Source organism: Lissotriton vulgaris, chromosome 6 (assembly GCF_964263255.1).
Source record: "Lissotriton vulgaris chromosome 6, aLisVul1.2, whole genome shotgun sequence".
In the NCBI taxonomy this organism is placed as follows: domain Eukaryota; kingdom Metazoa; phylum Chordata; class Amphibia; order Caudata; family Salamandridae; genus Lissotriton; species Lissotriton vulgaris.
Window position 1 is genome coordinate 540,601,288 of NC_141694.1, and position 16,449 is coordinate 540,617,736.

General features: G+C 46.5%; 1 protein-coding gene across 1 annotated transcript in view; it reads left to right on the top strand.

Moving 5' to 3' along the window:
• The window catches only part of LOC147707531 (dynein axonemal heavy chain 5-like), a 1,425,553-nt gene that overhangs the window by 98,809 nt on the left and 1,310,295 nt on the right, over window positions 1-16,449 (top strand). The gene's annotated exons all lie outside the window — the stretch shown is intronic.

Here is a 16,449-nt window from a genome sequence, read left to right on the forward strand (position 1 = left end):
TCGGGAAAAATAATAATAATGCAGGTGCCGGTATCCTTGAGAACAGTGTCTATGTCTGTTACACTCACTGGCTCAGCCAGTGGCGAAGTTAATCTGCCCCCAGTCACAATGCTGATGAGGAGCTCTGAATGCAAAACTGGTCACGGTGGCACAGCTAGGCCAATGTGAGAAGCGCCTGCCCTAAACACCACCAGCTCAGCCTCTCTCCGGACTCAGTGCAGAGTTCTAGAATTGCCAGGCTTGTCGACTGCAACACTTAGTGAGGGCCCAGGCTGAGGAACATGCTGATATAGGAAATAAGAATCGGAACTACAGTACCCAATACTACACTAACTGCTCAAAACTGTAACAACAATCTATACAGGGCAGCTGCGGAGAAGTATTTACAAAGATGTAATTGATAATTACAGTTTAGTTAATAGATTACCTGCTCTCCCATGCATTTACTTAATAATTATTCATGATTGTCACTGGTTGCGGCCCAGTAGGCTTGCTCTCATTTGCATGATATATTACCGCCACCGATGTGTCATCAGTCCTGCTGCAAACAGTGAGCACAGCAGCTTGCTGTGCCTACTCTCACTGCAACTGACCCCCCGGCGCTCCCTCAGTGACCCTGACTTGTGAGCCAGCCTCTCTGGCCCTGTATTTGGCTGACTGGCGCAGGTGGGATCCAATACCACATTGGAACCATGAGCCATCTTTACCGCAGAGGGTTGGCGGTGCGTGTCAGCAGCTTTCAGTCTGGCTTGCCCTGCATTGACAACGGTTAAAATCAGCCGCAGCTAAAGTTACAATCGGAATTCGCTCACCTCCACCCCGCTACGGTCAGAGCAGCGAGTTAAGGAGGGGCAGGAGCTGCGCATTTTAAGTTGAAGAAACGCGGGCAACAGCAGAAGCCTAATTAATTTTTCAGCTGACTCATTGATGTAGCAGTATTATAAACACTGCCTTGTGGTAACTGTCACATACTGTGACCCGTGAACATTATAAATTTACTGGTGCCCCTATCAGATCGGAGACAGTCAGACAGAGATTAAGCCCTGCGGCCGGGCCCCGTCTGCATTTACTGTTATAATCACAATGATCCGACTGACAGACTGCAGATTTAAACCAGGAGGCTCACTGGGAAGGATGATGAGAGTGAGCAACCCTGTAGATGAGATGCCATTTTGTGAATTAATTTATGTTCGAGGCATATGACCCCGGAAGTCCCTCCCCAGTGGCAGCGCCAGAACAAGGAAAAACCGTCCGCAGAGACCAGAACGCCGTCGGAGCATTGTGGCAGGACACTCGGACTGGAGCTGAAGAAGGAGAGCAGACGAACCCCGAAGAAGACGTGTGGACGGAAGATTGGTGGAGTCCCCAGGAGGTGGCTGAAGAGCGGCCGCGACTCACTGGAGAGTTGCGGCGGACCGTGTGAGTACCCGTAATTCCACCTTTAGAGGACGCTAGGTGCTCACTGTAAATACCCCGTAAATTCCTCTCTTAGCCACCAGCGTCGTGATAGCTGCACTGTATAATAATTGTAAAGCACCCTGCACTGTGTATATAGCCCTCCCCCTCACGACCCTACCAGACACTCTCTCGCTTCGTACCTACCCTTTCCCTCTCGATACCTTGCCCCTTCATCATGGTCTTCTTTCCATCCCTCACTACCCGGGTTACGGTAACTGGTACAAGACTCACCAGAGTCCCAAACAGGACTAACGGTACCTTTCTTTTCTTTCTTCTTATTGCCCTCCGAGGATCCTCCCCGATTCTGGACCTCCCCCACCTACCCCCGAAGATAGGAACCCGGACCCAAGACCCGAAGAGGACCCGGACACCCTCCATTGGAACCCTTTCTTTTGTTTGTTACGCAACTGTTTTCTGCCTTGTGTGAAATAAAACACCGGCATAGCCCACTATATCCGGCCTCCTTGCCTGCTTTTCCAGCCTGCGGCACCCCCACGATCACAGCCACCTAGTGTTGGGCCTGGATGTTTGCAGTTTGTTTTTGTTGTAGAAAAGTCTTTGGAAGTCACAGGACAGGTGACTCCCTCCTTTGGATCATACTGCGCATGGGCATCAGCTCCATCCCCAGATTGGTTTTTTTCCACCACCGGGCTCGGATGTGTTTCCAGCGCTCCGTGTTGGAACTGATTTCCTTCGACGCGCAATCCTCACCAGCTTCCAGAATTTAGTTTTGAACGTGTTTCCAGTCGACGCTACTCTTCAACATCGAAGATTTTGATTCCGGTCGTCGACGACGGACTTCGGGCCTAACTAGGCCTCGACTCCAGCTCATGGAAAGGACACCATTTAAAAAGTGTCCTCAATGTGGGTCGCAGTTTCCCCACACCGACCTTCATGAGGTGTGTAACCTTTGCCTCTCCCCAGAGCACGAGGCCAGAGACTATTCCGCTTGTGCCTCCTTCCGCTCCAAGAAGACGATCCGGGACCGAAGAGCTAGGAGAACAATGGCTCGATCTTCAGCTCCGATTCCAGACGACATCTTGGCAGAGGGCGTCGATGTCCCAGAACAACATGGCGTCGACAGCAGCTCCGAGGCAGAAGATTCCAAAGTTGAGGATATCACACCAGCACAGCGGGTCGTAAGTAAGAATGTCGACCCGACCCTTCCTCGACACACCCAAAAAAGGCTCTGGTCACACCCTCGCCTTCGGGCTCAGGTGCACACTGAGACGCTGCTTTTACTTCCCCACCTTCGGGCCCAGCGACTCAGGCTCGAGTCAGCCTCCCCACGGTGCCGGTGCACTCCTACCGGCACCGAAAAAGACAACATCACCTACCACGCCAGCATCGAAACAATCGGCGCCGAAGCAAACCGCTAGTCCCTCGGCACCGAAACCCAGGTCGGAACCAAGCAAACACGCTTCGGATTCAAAAAGACCACTGGAACCGAAAAAACCATCGGATCCCATAAATGTACTGGTACCGGGAAAATCATCGAAGCCGAATAAACCATCGGAGCTGAAAAAACCATCGGAGTCGGAAAAGACTCCTGCTTCTCCTGTTATTGACATTGCCAAAAAACCAAAAGAAGCTACTTCGGTGCCGAAACCTCCCTCCACAAAAAAAGATCGGCCTCCTGCAGAGGACTTATTTCACCCAGACCCTGCACAAAAGACTCTGGTTAAAAATCCAATCACTGGTCGATTAACTCTAAGTTAAAAAAAAACAAACACTAGATACCCCTGCACCGACTCCTCATCCAAAAAAGAAGGACACGGCTACCTCTCCTCTAAAAGTTCCTTCCCCTTCTCCTCCACCTATGCCATTACTACCTGTGTGCCTACCACAACATTCCCCTACATCCTCTATCATATCAGATGATGACAACAGGGATGATATGTCTGATGGTGTAGGGGGTAATGCAGATGATCCATCTATTCCTCAAGGCTCACCTGACCCGTGGGATGATTATAACACCCCAGACATCCCAAATGTCTCTCAGGACGACATATACCCCTCTAGACCTTCCCCATCAGAAGACCCTATGGGCTTCAATCAATTAGTACACAGAGCTGCGTAGTATCATGGGGTGGGCATGCATACAGACCCTGTAGATGAAGAGTTCCCCATGGATACCTTTGATAATGCACAAAGGTCCTCATCTATTTTACCCATGCTTAAAGGAGTGATTAAGCATGCTCCTGAAGCCTTCAAAGACCCAGTTAGAACTCGGGTCATAAACCCACAAATAGAGAAGAAATATAAAGCTGCCCCTTCAGACCCAGCATATATTAAAGGCCCAGTACCACTAGACTCGCGTGTGGTTTCCAATGCACGCAAAAGAGCAAATTCACAAACATCAGGTGAAGCTCCCCCACCAGATAAGGAGTCTAAGCTCCTTGACACATCGGTGAAAATAACTGCGTCTCAAGCAGCAAACATGTGGCGTATTGCCAATACACAAGCATTATTGGCAAGATATGACAGGGCACATTATGACGAATTAGAATTGTTAATGCAGCATCTCCCTGATACGTACAAAGATAGAGCAAATGAGCTTATCCAAGAAGGGAAAATATTACAAACACCTCCATTCGTTGTGCACTTGATGCCGCAGACACTGCCTCCAGAGCAGTTAACACCAGTGTTTTGTTGCGTAGACAGGCCTGTCTACGCATCTCAGGGTTCAAACCTGAAGTCCAAAGTGCTATACTTAACCAACCTTTCGATGAGCAACACTTATTCGGACCCAATGTAGATGAATCCCTTGAAAAGATGAAAAAGGATACAGATACAGCCAAATCTGTGGGAGCCCTGCAGTCGCAGGCTCCCAGACGTTCATTTTGCCACTCATCTTACAGAGGCGTCACCAGGAGATACTCTTCAGACACACCTTCTACCCCCACACAATCCACCTATAGTAGGGGCTACCAAAGGGGTGGTTACAGAGGTAACAACAATAAGGGCAGAGGTAAAAACAACTCCTCCCGCTCTGCCTCTACCCCTGCCCAATGACTTTCCTCCCCTTCCCCCGCCCCATTTCACTCCTGTCGGGGGAAGACTACAACACTTGCCAGCCTTGGAAAACATCACATCAGACAGTTGGGTGCTTCAAATAATTCAGTCAGGTTACTGTCTAGAACTAACATCCACCCCCCCCCCAAACATATCACCCAGGCAGCGTCCAATGTCACAGGGACATTTGTCACTGCTCAGGCAGGAAGTGATATACCTCCTGCACAAAAATAGAAATAGTCCCAATGCATCAGCAAAACAAAGGAGTATACTCCCTATATTTCTTAATCCCAAAGAAGGACGGATCTCTAAGACCTATTCTAGACCTCAGACCTCTAATCATTTACATACAGTGGGATCATTTTCATATGGTCACACTCCAACAAGTCCTTCCGCTCCTGTTACATAACGAATTCCTTGTCACTCTAGATCTCAAGGACGCCTACTTTCACATTCCTATCCACACAGCGCACAGAAAATATCTCAGATTTGTGCTGGACGGGCAGCACTAACAGTTCAAAGTGATCCCATTCGGAGTCACAACAGCACCAAGATTGTTTACCAAATGCCTAGCAGTGGTAGCAGCACACTTACGAAGACAGCATATTCACGTCTTCCCATACCTAGACGACTGGCTCATAAAAGTCAGCTCATACAGCCAGTGTGTACAACACACTCACGCTACCATTCAACTGCTACACGACTTGGGATTCACAGTAAATCACACCAAGTCACATCTGCAACCTTCACACATACAAGAATATCTCAGCGCTACAATAAACACCCAACTAACACTAGCCTATCCCTCTCCAGCCAGAATAACAAGTGTACAAACTCTCCTAACAAGATTCAAACTACAACACTCGCTTCCAGCTTGAGTGTTCATGCAGCTCACAGGAATGATGGCATCTTGCATATTTATAGTACCTCACGCAAGACTGCAAATGCGTCCACTTTAAGAGTGCCTAGCACTCCAATGGAACCAGGCTTGTGGTAAATTAGCAGACCTAGTGTTGGTAGACAATCGGACTCCTCGCTCTCTGCAATGGTGGAGCACCAAAAACCTTTCAAAGGGCCGACCGTTTCTAGAGCCAGTTCCTCAAATAATCATGACAGCGGACGCATCGCTCTCCGGCTGAGGTGCTCACCTACTGCATCACACCATGCAAGGCAGGTGGACACCGCAACAAAAGTTACTCCACATCAGCGCTTTTCCTTCGCTCCCACTACTTCCGTTAGTGGTACGCAAGCTACAGCAACATTCCCTAACACTAATTCTAGTTGCTCCAACTTGGGCCAGACAACCGAGGTACACCACACTGCTGCAACTATCTGTGGTACCACACCAGAAACTATCTTCACGCCTATTAACACAGAACCATGGAGAGATCAGACACCCGGACCCAGCTCAGCTCAACCTAGCGATCTGGCTCCTGAAGTCATAGAGTTTGGTTACCTCAACCTTCCTCCAGAATGTATGAACGTTATTAAAGAAGCTAGACCTCCCACTACTAGAGCATATAATGCTGCTAAGTGGAAACGGTTTGTGATATACTGTCAAAACAACCACATAAATGCTTTAGATGTGTCTATTCAACACATCATAGGATACCTATTACACCTTCAAAGCCTACACGTCTATCAGACTACACCTTGCTGCCATTGTAAACAAAGTCCAGAGCACATGTAAAAGAGTTCCTTTAAAGTAAACAATCCGTACGAGAAATAAGATCGAAAGTCAATAGGTTTTACTGCATGCTTTTATAGGTGAACAAGGTCCTCTTTCAAGAGGAGAGTCAAAGAACATGAAACCAGCCGACACGTGTTTCGTCAATCGGGAATTACCCGTGACTCTTCAGGGCTGGGGGTGATACAAAGTTGAAATGATATAGTAAGGGTTTCATAAAATAAATGCATACAAAGCAAAAATGAAAACAAAAACCAAAGTTGATGGAAAGAACATCTCCTGTGAGCGGAAACCAAAGGAAAAGATGTGAAAGACACGTTATGTGACTCCAAACCTTCAAAGGAAATAACAAACCAACATTCGTGGATGTGTATCATGGTTGCTTCATTAATTAGAGAACATATCAAAAAATCACTGAGCCAATAAAAAAATAGGTGCGGAAAAGCATTACTAAACCAAGAGAGGAAAAGAAGGCATTAAAACAGGGTAGAGGTAGGGATGGAAAAAGATGGAAAACAGATGCAGGCATGGTATGGTAATGTCACTGAAGGGAGCAAGGCAGAAATCCTTCAAAACCAATCAAAAGCTAGTCCTCAATAAAAACTCAATAAGTGCATGAAGTGAGGTGAATGTGTTCATAGAAACAAAAATGTCTTCAATGGAAGGAATAAATGAGGAAATAAGAATCACATATACCATGTAAAACAACACAACATTAGGATGTAGTCGCTATGGAAAGAGTAATACAACACTTTGACCTGTGGTGGAAAAGGGAAAAACAGAGACAAAACAAAAAATCATATCAACAGCTTGTAGCTAACAGTCTTCTCTTCGTTGTGTCCTGCAAAGAAAACATCTCTCGAAACATGTTCTACTTCGGTAAATAACAGTAAATAAGAGAGCATCTTGTGCAAATAAGGATAGAAAAGGAAAGGAAAAAGGAAAACAAAGAGGGCAGAGCGACGGGTCTTCTGGAAAAAAGGGGTAGTAAGGATCAGAAATACCTGAATATCCGTCAGTAGGAGCTGTATCTGTGAAACAGGGTATGGAATATGGGCAAAGTGAGTAACTATGACTCAAAATTAAGGACTTAAAAACCCAAGCGGGTCACAACAGTAATTCCAGTACAATGTAAACAACACACTCACCGGGGGACCGGTGATAATTCCAACCCGGTCCTAGTCGGGTTTTACGAGCGAGGGCAGCCTGCGCCCAAAGTATGAAAGAGACCCAAATAAAAACAAGAAAGACGGACCGGTGTAGCCGTCACTGCCATAAAGCAGAATCAGCTGTGGGGCAAAACACGGTGGAGAAAAACTAATCACTATACTGCCCAAAGCGCTAATACTGACAGGAAGGGAATTCGGGTAGAATACCCGCGCTTACCTTAAGGCAACTTGCAGTTCGGAAGAAATAATGGTGTTTGCCGGATGCGGAAACACATGACAGGCCAACTATCGGCCTATTTGAATGCGCAGCAGAAAGCGGGAAAACTAGACCGCTAACCTGACAGGGCCTGAATAGAAGGTGAAAACAATGGGCACAGAAAAAGGACTCTGTTACTAGTCAGGTCAATCGGTAAAATGTAATAGTGAATAGCAAGCTCCATAATGTACGTGGACAATGAAGTATGAAAAATCACGGGCGAATGGTGCCCGGGAAAGTTATATGAGTTAATAAGAGAGAAATATAGAAGAGAAGAAAGGGAACAATGAATCTTCATGGAATGAGAGAGTATCAAGGTGAAAAGGTGAATGGTTGCATTCTCTATCGTATTTAGATTACCTAATTAAAGCGACTAAAACATATTAACGGATTGTCGATATAAGAAAAAACCTTGGTAATACAAAATGATTAATGAGCATGTTTCTTACAATAATATGGGCTATCTTGTAGCAAAAAAACAGCTGGATAATAAGAGTGTTACAATAGTAATCAAAGGGAACAAGAAAGCACAAAAGCGACCATGTGACCAAAAAAGGAAATAATACATTGTGATTGTCAAAAATGGCAGGTAGAGTATTCAATGATAATTTCAACAGGTAACACTGTGGAAAAGAGTAGTTCAATTAATTATTTCATGGGCATGAAAATAAGGCATGAAAATTAGGATGCGAGTTCATATGGACAAAAGGATGCTGGTTATGGCTTATGGGCCAAGGAAATAATGAAGCTCATGATCAGAATTTTGACCATATTTCGCTGTGTGCAGACGCATAATCCAGGTTGCTTCTTGGCGTCTAAGTTGGAGTTCACGATTACCACCTCTGACATTCACTTCAGTGACATCAATTTCAAAGAACTGGAATTTTTGTTGGGCCCTTGTGACGGGCAAGTGGCCATGTGTGATGCCATAGGATAACGTGCGTCATGTTGAAGGATTGCTCTTGCATGTTCTCTAATGCGTGCTTTTAGAGGCCTGATAGTGCTGCCCACATATTGACTGTTGCACATGCATTGTATGATGTGGACTACATATCTAGTATCACAGTTAATGTTTCTGTTGATGGTAAATTGTTGTCTGTGGAAACCTGAGAAGGTTTTGGTACCGTGTTTGGCCCATTTGCACATCTCGCAATCTCCACATTTAAAAAAATCCTTGGATCGCCCAGTTAGCCATGTTTCGGTTTTTATTCCTCTTGGTACAGTGGACTCAGTCTGTTCTTTAGGTTCTTGCCCGCCGATATGTAATTTGTGTTCTGGTTGTAATGGCATCCTTTAAAGACTTATCAGCTAGTAAGACTCCCCAATGTTTGTTAATGCTTTTTTTTACACACAGGCTCATTTCATTGTAGTCCATAATGAGCCTGGCAGGTTGACATGTTTCTACTTGACATTTCTGACTGATGAGTGTCGATTCTCTCTTGACATTCTTGATTCTAGTGACTGCTTCACATAGAACCTGTGGTTTGTATCCTCTCCTAGCGAAACGTTCTGTCATATCATTTATACAATGCTCAAATTCCATTTCTTCACTGCAGTTTCTTCTTGCGTGTATAAATTCACCATAAGGAATGGTGTCAATCTGATGACTGGGATACGAGCTTTCAGCATGTAAAACTGCATTGCAGGAAGACGACTGTGAAGAGTTCCATTTCTGACATATAATTCTATATCAAGGAAAGTCACATTGGTAGTGCTAATGTGGCTGGTAAAAGTCATATCCATGTTATTGGTATTGAGATACTCGCAGAAGTTGCACAGTGTCTCTTGGCTGCCTGACCAGATTAGTAGGCAGTCATCGATGTACCTTCCCCAGTATACGATGTATTCAATCCAAGGCCTGCCCTTGTTACCCTAGATCCAGTCTGCTTCTAGGGCGCCCATGTAAAGATTAGCGAAAGATGGGGAAAATCGAGAACCCATGGCCACGCCCTTGGTATACCTGTACCACCGTTTGTCATAAATGAAGAAATTGTTCATGAGAATAATGTTCATCATGGACACAAGCATATTGGTATGTTCCCATACAGTCATGGGTCTGTTGTGAAGGCATTTAGTGAAAGCTACTAAACCTAGGTCTGGCTTGATGGAGGTGTACAAGGACACAACATCTATTATTATTATTATTATTGCATTTATATATGGTGCGACAGCTACCCTGAGGGTTTCCATGCGCCCTGGATCAATGTTACTGAAAGGAAACCGGGGACAATTATTGATTGAACAGCCATGATTTCACTCCCTTGCAAAAGTGTAAATAGCATGGTTCTAGCCGTATTTGGAGGGGTAGTGAATTCCATGGTGTCGGCGCTAAGAAGGAGAAAGAGCGACCTCCTAGTCGAACCCTTTTTATCTTGGGCACAATGAATTTCGCTTGATTCATTGAGCGCAGGTTACGCGCAGGTAGGTATTTCTGGACCATTTTACATAGGTACTCCGGGGCTGTTCCTAAGCTGATTCTGTGCATATAGCACAGTGCCTTGAATTTTACTCTGCTGGACACTCTCAGCCAGTGTAAATTTCTAAGATGGTCTGTCATCCTTGTGCATCCTGGAAGATTGAGGAGCATTCTGGCCGCAAAGTTTTGTACTACTTGCAGTTGGTTCATAGTTCTATTCGTAGCTCCTAGAAATAGTACATTACCGTAATCTAATCTAGACGTAATAATGCCTGTATAACAGTCCTCTGGGCCCCATCTGGCAGTTGCCACAATATTTTTCTCAGCCATTTGAGGATGAGAAAACATGTGGAGGCCGTTTTGGCTGTGTGTGTCCGCATGGACAGTTTATCATCGATTATGATCCCTAGATTACGTGCGGATTGAACTGCGGTAGGGATAGCGCCCATTTCCGCGGGCCAGTGAGTTGGGCCCCAGAGATTCTTTTGATTGCCAAAAATTAACAGCTCTGTTTTTCCCCATTCAGTTTTAGTTTTTTAGAGTGGAGCCAGTTGGCCATTTTGAGTAGTCCTGATCGAAGGGGAGAGATGTCAGATTTTTCTGAAGGTGTAAGGGAGAACACAAGTTGTGTGTCGTCAGCGTATGAATGGATGGTAAGATCCATCTCTTCTGCAATTTTGGCTAGGGGAGTGACATACACATTAAAAAGGAGGGGGCTCAATATAGAGCCCTGGGGCACTCCTTAGGGGGACGTATGTATTTCAGACCGATTGCTTTTGGAGAAGACCTGATAAGTGCGGTGCAGGAGAAATTGCTCCAACCATTTTAATGCTTTCCCTCTAATACCAATGTCTTCTAGGCACTTGATGAGGGTGGTGTGGCATATGGTGTCGAATGCGGCACTCAAATCCAGAAGGATGAGTGCCGCCGTGCCTCCCTTGTCCAGTTCTTGTCGTATGACCTCAGTAACCCCAAGTAGGGTGGACTCCGTGGAGTGACCTTTTCTGAAGCCTGATTGTGAGTAGTGAAGCAGATTATTGTTATTGACAAAGTCTGATAACTGATTGTTGACGTGTTTTTCTAAAATTTTAGACATGATCGGTAGTAAAGATACCGGGCGAAAATTAGAGAACATTTCGGGGTCACTATTGGCCTTTTTTAGCAAGGGGACTACCATTGCGTGTTTCCAGTCATTTGGTAGTATAGCTTCCTCTAGGGAGGCATTTAATAATGCTCTAAGTACCTCCAGGGTAGGACTGTCCAATTGTTTAAGAACATGTGCAGGTAGAGGATCTAGGGGTGAACCTGATTTTATGCTATTCAAGGCAGCCCTAAAGGCCAGAGCATCTATTGGTTGCCATGTTCTAATTTCTTGGTTCCTAGGGAGCTCACGTTGATCTTTTTTGAGAGGTGTAGGGGAGCTGATATTGATGTCATCATTATTGGGTGTAAAATTGGTGTATATCGTAGCTATTTTTTCGTGAAAGAAATTAGCAATGTTATTGCATTGTGTAGGTGATAAGACCAGGCCCGGACTGGTGAGTCAGGGCACCGGGCAATCCCCCGGTCGGCTGGAGGGTTTTGGGGGCCGGTTTCTGAAAAGGGGGCCGGTTTTGTGTCTGGGGGCCGATTTTGCCCCCGGCCCCAGCCACAGCGTCACTCACTTTGTTCAGGGCAGGGGCCCATCAATCATGTCTGAATTCCCGATGCGGGCCTGCACGAACACTCCCCTCCCCCGACCCCCCCCTCCAAGCCTGATTGACCGCCGGTGTGCTCTGCTGTCTGTGTGCACTGTGCAACCGTAACCTACCATAAACAAATGGAGGAGGAGGGAGGGGGCGGTGCCTGTGCGCAGCGCGCAGAAAGAATTATGCCTGCCCCCTCCTCTGCCGCGTCTGCGCGCGCAGCGCCTCTAGGGTGCGGCTGGTGTAATTCTCCTTCCCGCTGCCCGCATGCGCATTGGGCATTTAACTGCACGTGACTGACGAGAGGAGCAGTCTGCAGAGGTGCGCACGGAGTCCCGGTCAGCGGCCAGGCCCATAAATCAATTTTATTCTAGACTAGTGGCTACTGGCAGTGGCTAGCGCCGGCGCCGCCTAGCCCGACCCCCCTGTGTCTGCCACAGTGCCACCGTGACCGACCCCACCAACAGCAGTCAGTCAGCACACAGGCTGCAGGCCTGAGTGAGGTGAGTCAGTTTTAATTTCTGCCCCGGCTAACCTTACAAAGGGCGGGGAGTGAGTGTTGCCTACATAGGCACAATGTATGTGTATGTTTTTCACTAGTGCTTCGTTCCAGCTGACTGAAAAGCAGCCAGGTCCTCGGAAAGTAACACACCCCTGATAACCCGATACGGGAGTTATGTACATTATGTGTAGGTCACGTGCTCAACTGGTTTTTCTTTTTATAAAAGAGAGCGCGTGCAGAGCACAGGTGATAAACTGGAAAGACAAACATAAAACAAGGGAAGGAAGGCTGATAATATTGTGTTAGAAACCCGAGTACATCATTTTGGCTCAAATAATGTCTGTACGACAATAAGCGCTACATAGATACAACTACAATTTATAGACGGAATTAAAAGCCTCCCGTTATACTTTTTGCCATCTCGTCACTTTAGTATATTGGTCACTCTCTGTGGCTTTGGTACCTGGGTAGTGGTAAGCTTTAGAAAACAAATAAAAACAATGTTATGCTTTGCCTTTTAAGGTATTCAAGTGGTACCCAGGAGATGTGTACACCGCCTCATTTTCCGAAGTAATGTAGCGGGCCTCGCCGCAAATTAAAAAAATCCCTGTTTTTGTGCATGTTGAGCAACCTAGACAGAAAATGTATGTAGCCTAACGGCTAGAGCTACCGACCTTGGAGCTGGGAACCAGGTTTGAGCCTCGGCGTCGGCTCAACTTTCTGTGATTCTGGGCAAATCACTTAATCTCGCTGCGCCTACCAAATAATGAGTGTGTCTTTCTCACGTAAAGCGCTCCAATACATTCGGGTTGTGTTAGCGCTATATATATCTGCAAGAAAAAAAAAGTAGGACAAACGGGGCTCCCTTCATGGAATTCCAATTTATGTTTGCAGGTTTATTTTAAAGCACGAACTCGGGGGGTACAAGGCCATTCGAGCGCTTTTATCAAGGGGGTGGGGGTGGGGGTGGGGGTGGGGGGGGGAGGAGGGATCTGCCGAGAACCATAAGATGTCGAGCCAAGCCTGGAGCTCGAACCTTGCATCTCTGTTCCAAAGTCAGCAGCTCAGACACTACGCCACAGCTACTCCCCATATCGGTTTGGGCCCGTACGTCGTAAAATTCCTATGGCACAGTGGAGAGGGCAGCAGGGGGGGGGTTGGGGTGCCGTTGTGGCCTTCAAGGGCAGGCGAGGGAGACCCTCCCAATCCGCAGCCTGATCCTGAACCGGCTCATAGTCATAGAGGCACGTCTGTTTAAAGATCAGAATTATTCTCAATTTTCCAAGTATTTGACAGAAACTCTTCACCTGAACTTTGAGACGATTATTTTTGTAAATCTGTCAAAAGGAACAAGATTAAAAACCCTGGGTTTCTGCAGAAAGGGCGACACACGAGTTTGCGATCATCTAGACGCGAGAGTATCACCCCCCCCCCAAAAAAAAATGCCCCACCCCTCATCCTCCGGCCCTGGCGAGAATCTGCCAGCACCCCCACTACCTTACAGGCGGTCAAGGGTTTAGCAACGCCACTGGTTCTATGGCTTGCTACTAAAAGGACCCCCCCCCCCCTCAGGGCTTTAAGTGGGCCGGGTCTCACCAGCAGTTTTTTTTAAAAAGAGGGACTCGAAACTGGTCTCTATCGGGTTGGTTTGTGCCCTGGCACAGGCGGTCCTCGCTTAGCGCTGGATGGGGGCTGGTTCGCTACGCGCCGGGCGTGGGCTGGTCTGCCAAAATTTGCCAGGGCTGCTTTCAGTTCCCAGTCCGGCCCTGGATAAGACAGGAGGTTCAGGTAGAGTTTCTGGTCCAGCTAAATTTTTAAGTACCTTAAAGAGGGTCCCTGAGTGATTCTGCGCTTCTAAGATCGTGTTTTTGGTAAAGTTTACCCTGGCGATTTTACATAATAGGTGGTAAGTATCGAGCGCTAGCTTATACTTTTCTTTATTGTCATGATTATAATTTTTCCTCCATTGTCTTTCTTACATAGGCTTTTTTCCTCTTTTAGCTTATCTGAGAACCAGGGAGCTGGAGGGTTACATGATTTTTGTTTACTTAGGGTCAGGGGAACGACCGTCAGAGCAGCGTCTGCTATCCAGCTATTAATTCTGTGATGATCCTCAGTTGTAATTTTATCTATTTCAAAGCCCGGGTTGGATCTGGTTAGTTGTTCATCTAGATCTTTTATCTGAAGTTTTTCCATTTTCTGAGCCACACTTCTGATTTTTTAATATTTTTGTGAGGGGGAGCCCATATGGTAAATATGCTAAGAAAGTGGTCCGACCACACAATGGGTAGTGTCGACTCCCATTTAATGCGATCAAAATTTGCAAATATGGGGTCCAATAGGTGGCCGGCCTGATGGGAAGGAGCAGAGTTCCACAGGTGGATGTTTAAGCCTCTAGATCTGAGAGAAAGTTAACTATCATTGGGCAATCACGATCTTCTAAATGTAGGTTTAGGTCGCCTAGGATGGTAAACATGGAAGCCTCTAGTAAGAGAGGTGCTAGAAGGTCAGGTAGGGCCGCCGTCCATTCTCCTGCCGCCCCCGGGGGGCGATAAATCAGGAGCCCTGTAAGTGTTATTTGAGGAGTTAGCGTGAGTTTAAAAAGTCCTGCCTCGCAGTTACCTAATTTTGCATCTGTCCACTTGCATTGATAAATATTTTTAAAAATTACACAGATGCCTCCTCCTCCTTGGTTCTCCCGATCTTTCCTAACTATGGAATAGTTAGGAGGGAGGACTTGGGCTATGTCAGGGCCAGAACTGTCTGATAACCAAGTCTCTGAGAGGAATAACGCATCTGGCTTCTGATCAATTAAAAGATTAAAAATATCCTCTTGGTGTTTTGGGAGTGATCTGCAATTGGTACTCAAAAAGGAGAATTGGGTATCTTGCTTGTCAAGCTTGTTTCGGTTGGAGAGTTTGCTGTCTGCTGATACACCAGTGATTCCTAATGTTGCGTGGGAGAAGGAGAAGTTGCAATGTTGACAACAGCTCGTGGGAGAATCTGGGTTCAGTGTTCTGCATTTATCGTCGCGTCTCGCCTTAAGGGCTAGCAGTGTGTCTCTCGAATAAGTGGGAGCTGTGGGGTTTTGGGCAGGGAGGGTTGCCCCTGGTCCCGTCTGGGCGCGGACGGGCACAGACGGGCTTGCCTTTGGCGCGCCCGCTGCGCTCGTCCGCTGCGCGACAACCCCATGCCTGTTTAAATAATGTCTCTGCAGGGTAGTTCCCGCCCCCCGACCTCTGCCCCGTGACTCGAGCCTAGTCCCGCCTACGCTCCCTCCACGTCAAGCAGGAGAACCCGTGGTGGAACGGGGAGTCGGCGGACTGGACGGTGGGCGTTAGAGAGGTGAGGTCAGACACATTACAAAGATCAGTGACAGTTTAAAACAAACATGAGCAGCATTTTGTGTTTTAAAAAATGCAGGTGGCCATGATTAGGCCAGGTTGCCACTGTATGTCTGCCAAAATGCTCAGTATGTGTTTAGTGTCCTGTATGAAAGATGGAAGATTTCTAACTAGGGGATTAAAAAATACGTCAACATACTGCGACAGTCTCTCGTGGGCCCTCCCATCCCTGACACAACGGGCCTACCAGGGGGAAAAGGTGCATGTTTATGAATCTTAGGTAGAGTGTATAGACATCGAAAGGGGGGTCTCACTACCTTCATGTATAACAGTTTGTCTTCATCAATAACATTTTGGTCATGCCACTCGCTCAAATGCTTATTAATAAGGATGGTCAGGGGACCTGTGGGGTTGTAGTCAAGTGGTTCATAACCGGAGGTATCAGAGAGTTGTTTCAAGATCTCTTTGTGGTAGTCAGCCCTGTCCATGACCACCACATTCCCACCCTTATCAGCCTCTCTTATGATGATGTCCTGATCCATACTTAAAGCTTTAATGGCTACTCTCTCATTTCTTGATAGGTTATCCCATTCATTCCTATGGGCCAGGCCCATAGGAATGAATGGGGAGTCATTCCTTATTTGCGATTAGCAATTAGCTAATCGCAAATAAGGAATCAGTGGGAATCGCAAATTCAATTGCGATTCCTACATGAATCCCGTTTTGCGAGTCCTTAATAGCGAATCCTTAAAAACGTGTTTCTGATGTTTTCTGTACTAGCTGGAAGGTCCGAGAAATGTTTCTTAAGTTTAAGTCCTCATATAAATTTGAATAGATCTACCTTAACCCTACACGGATCACCTTGTTCGTGGGGGTTAAAACTAAGGGCTTTGCTGAGAAGTGAAATAAGGTCTTTA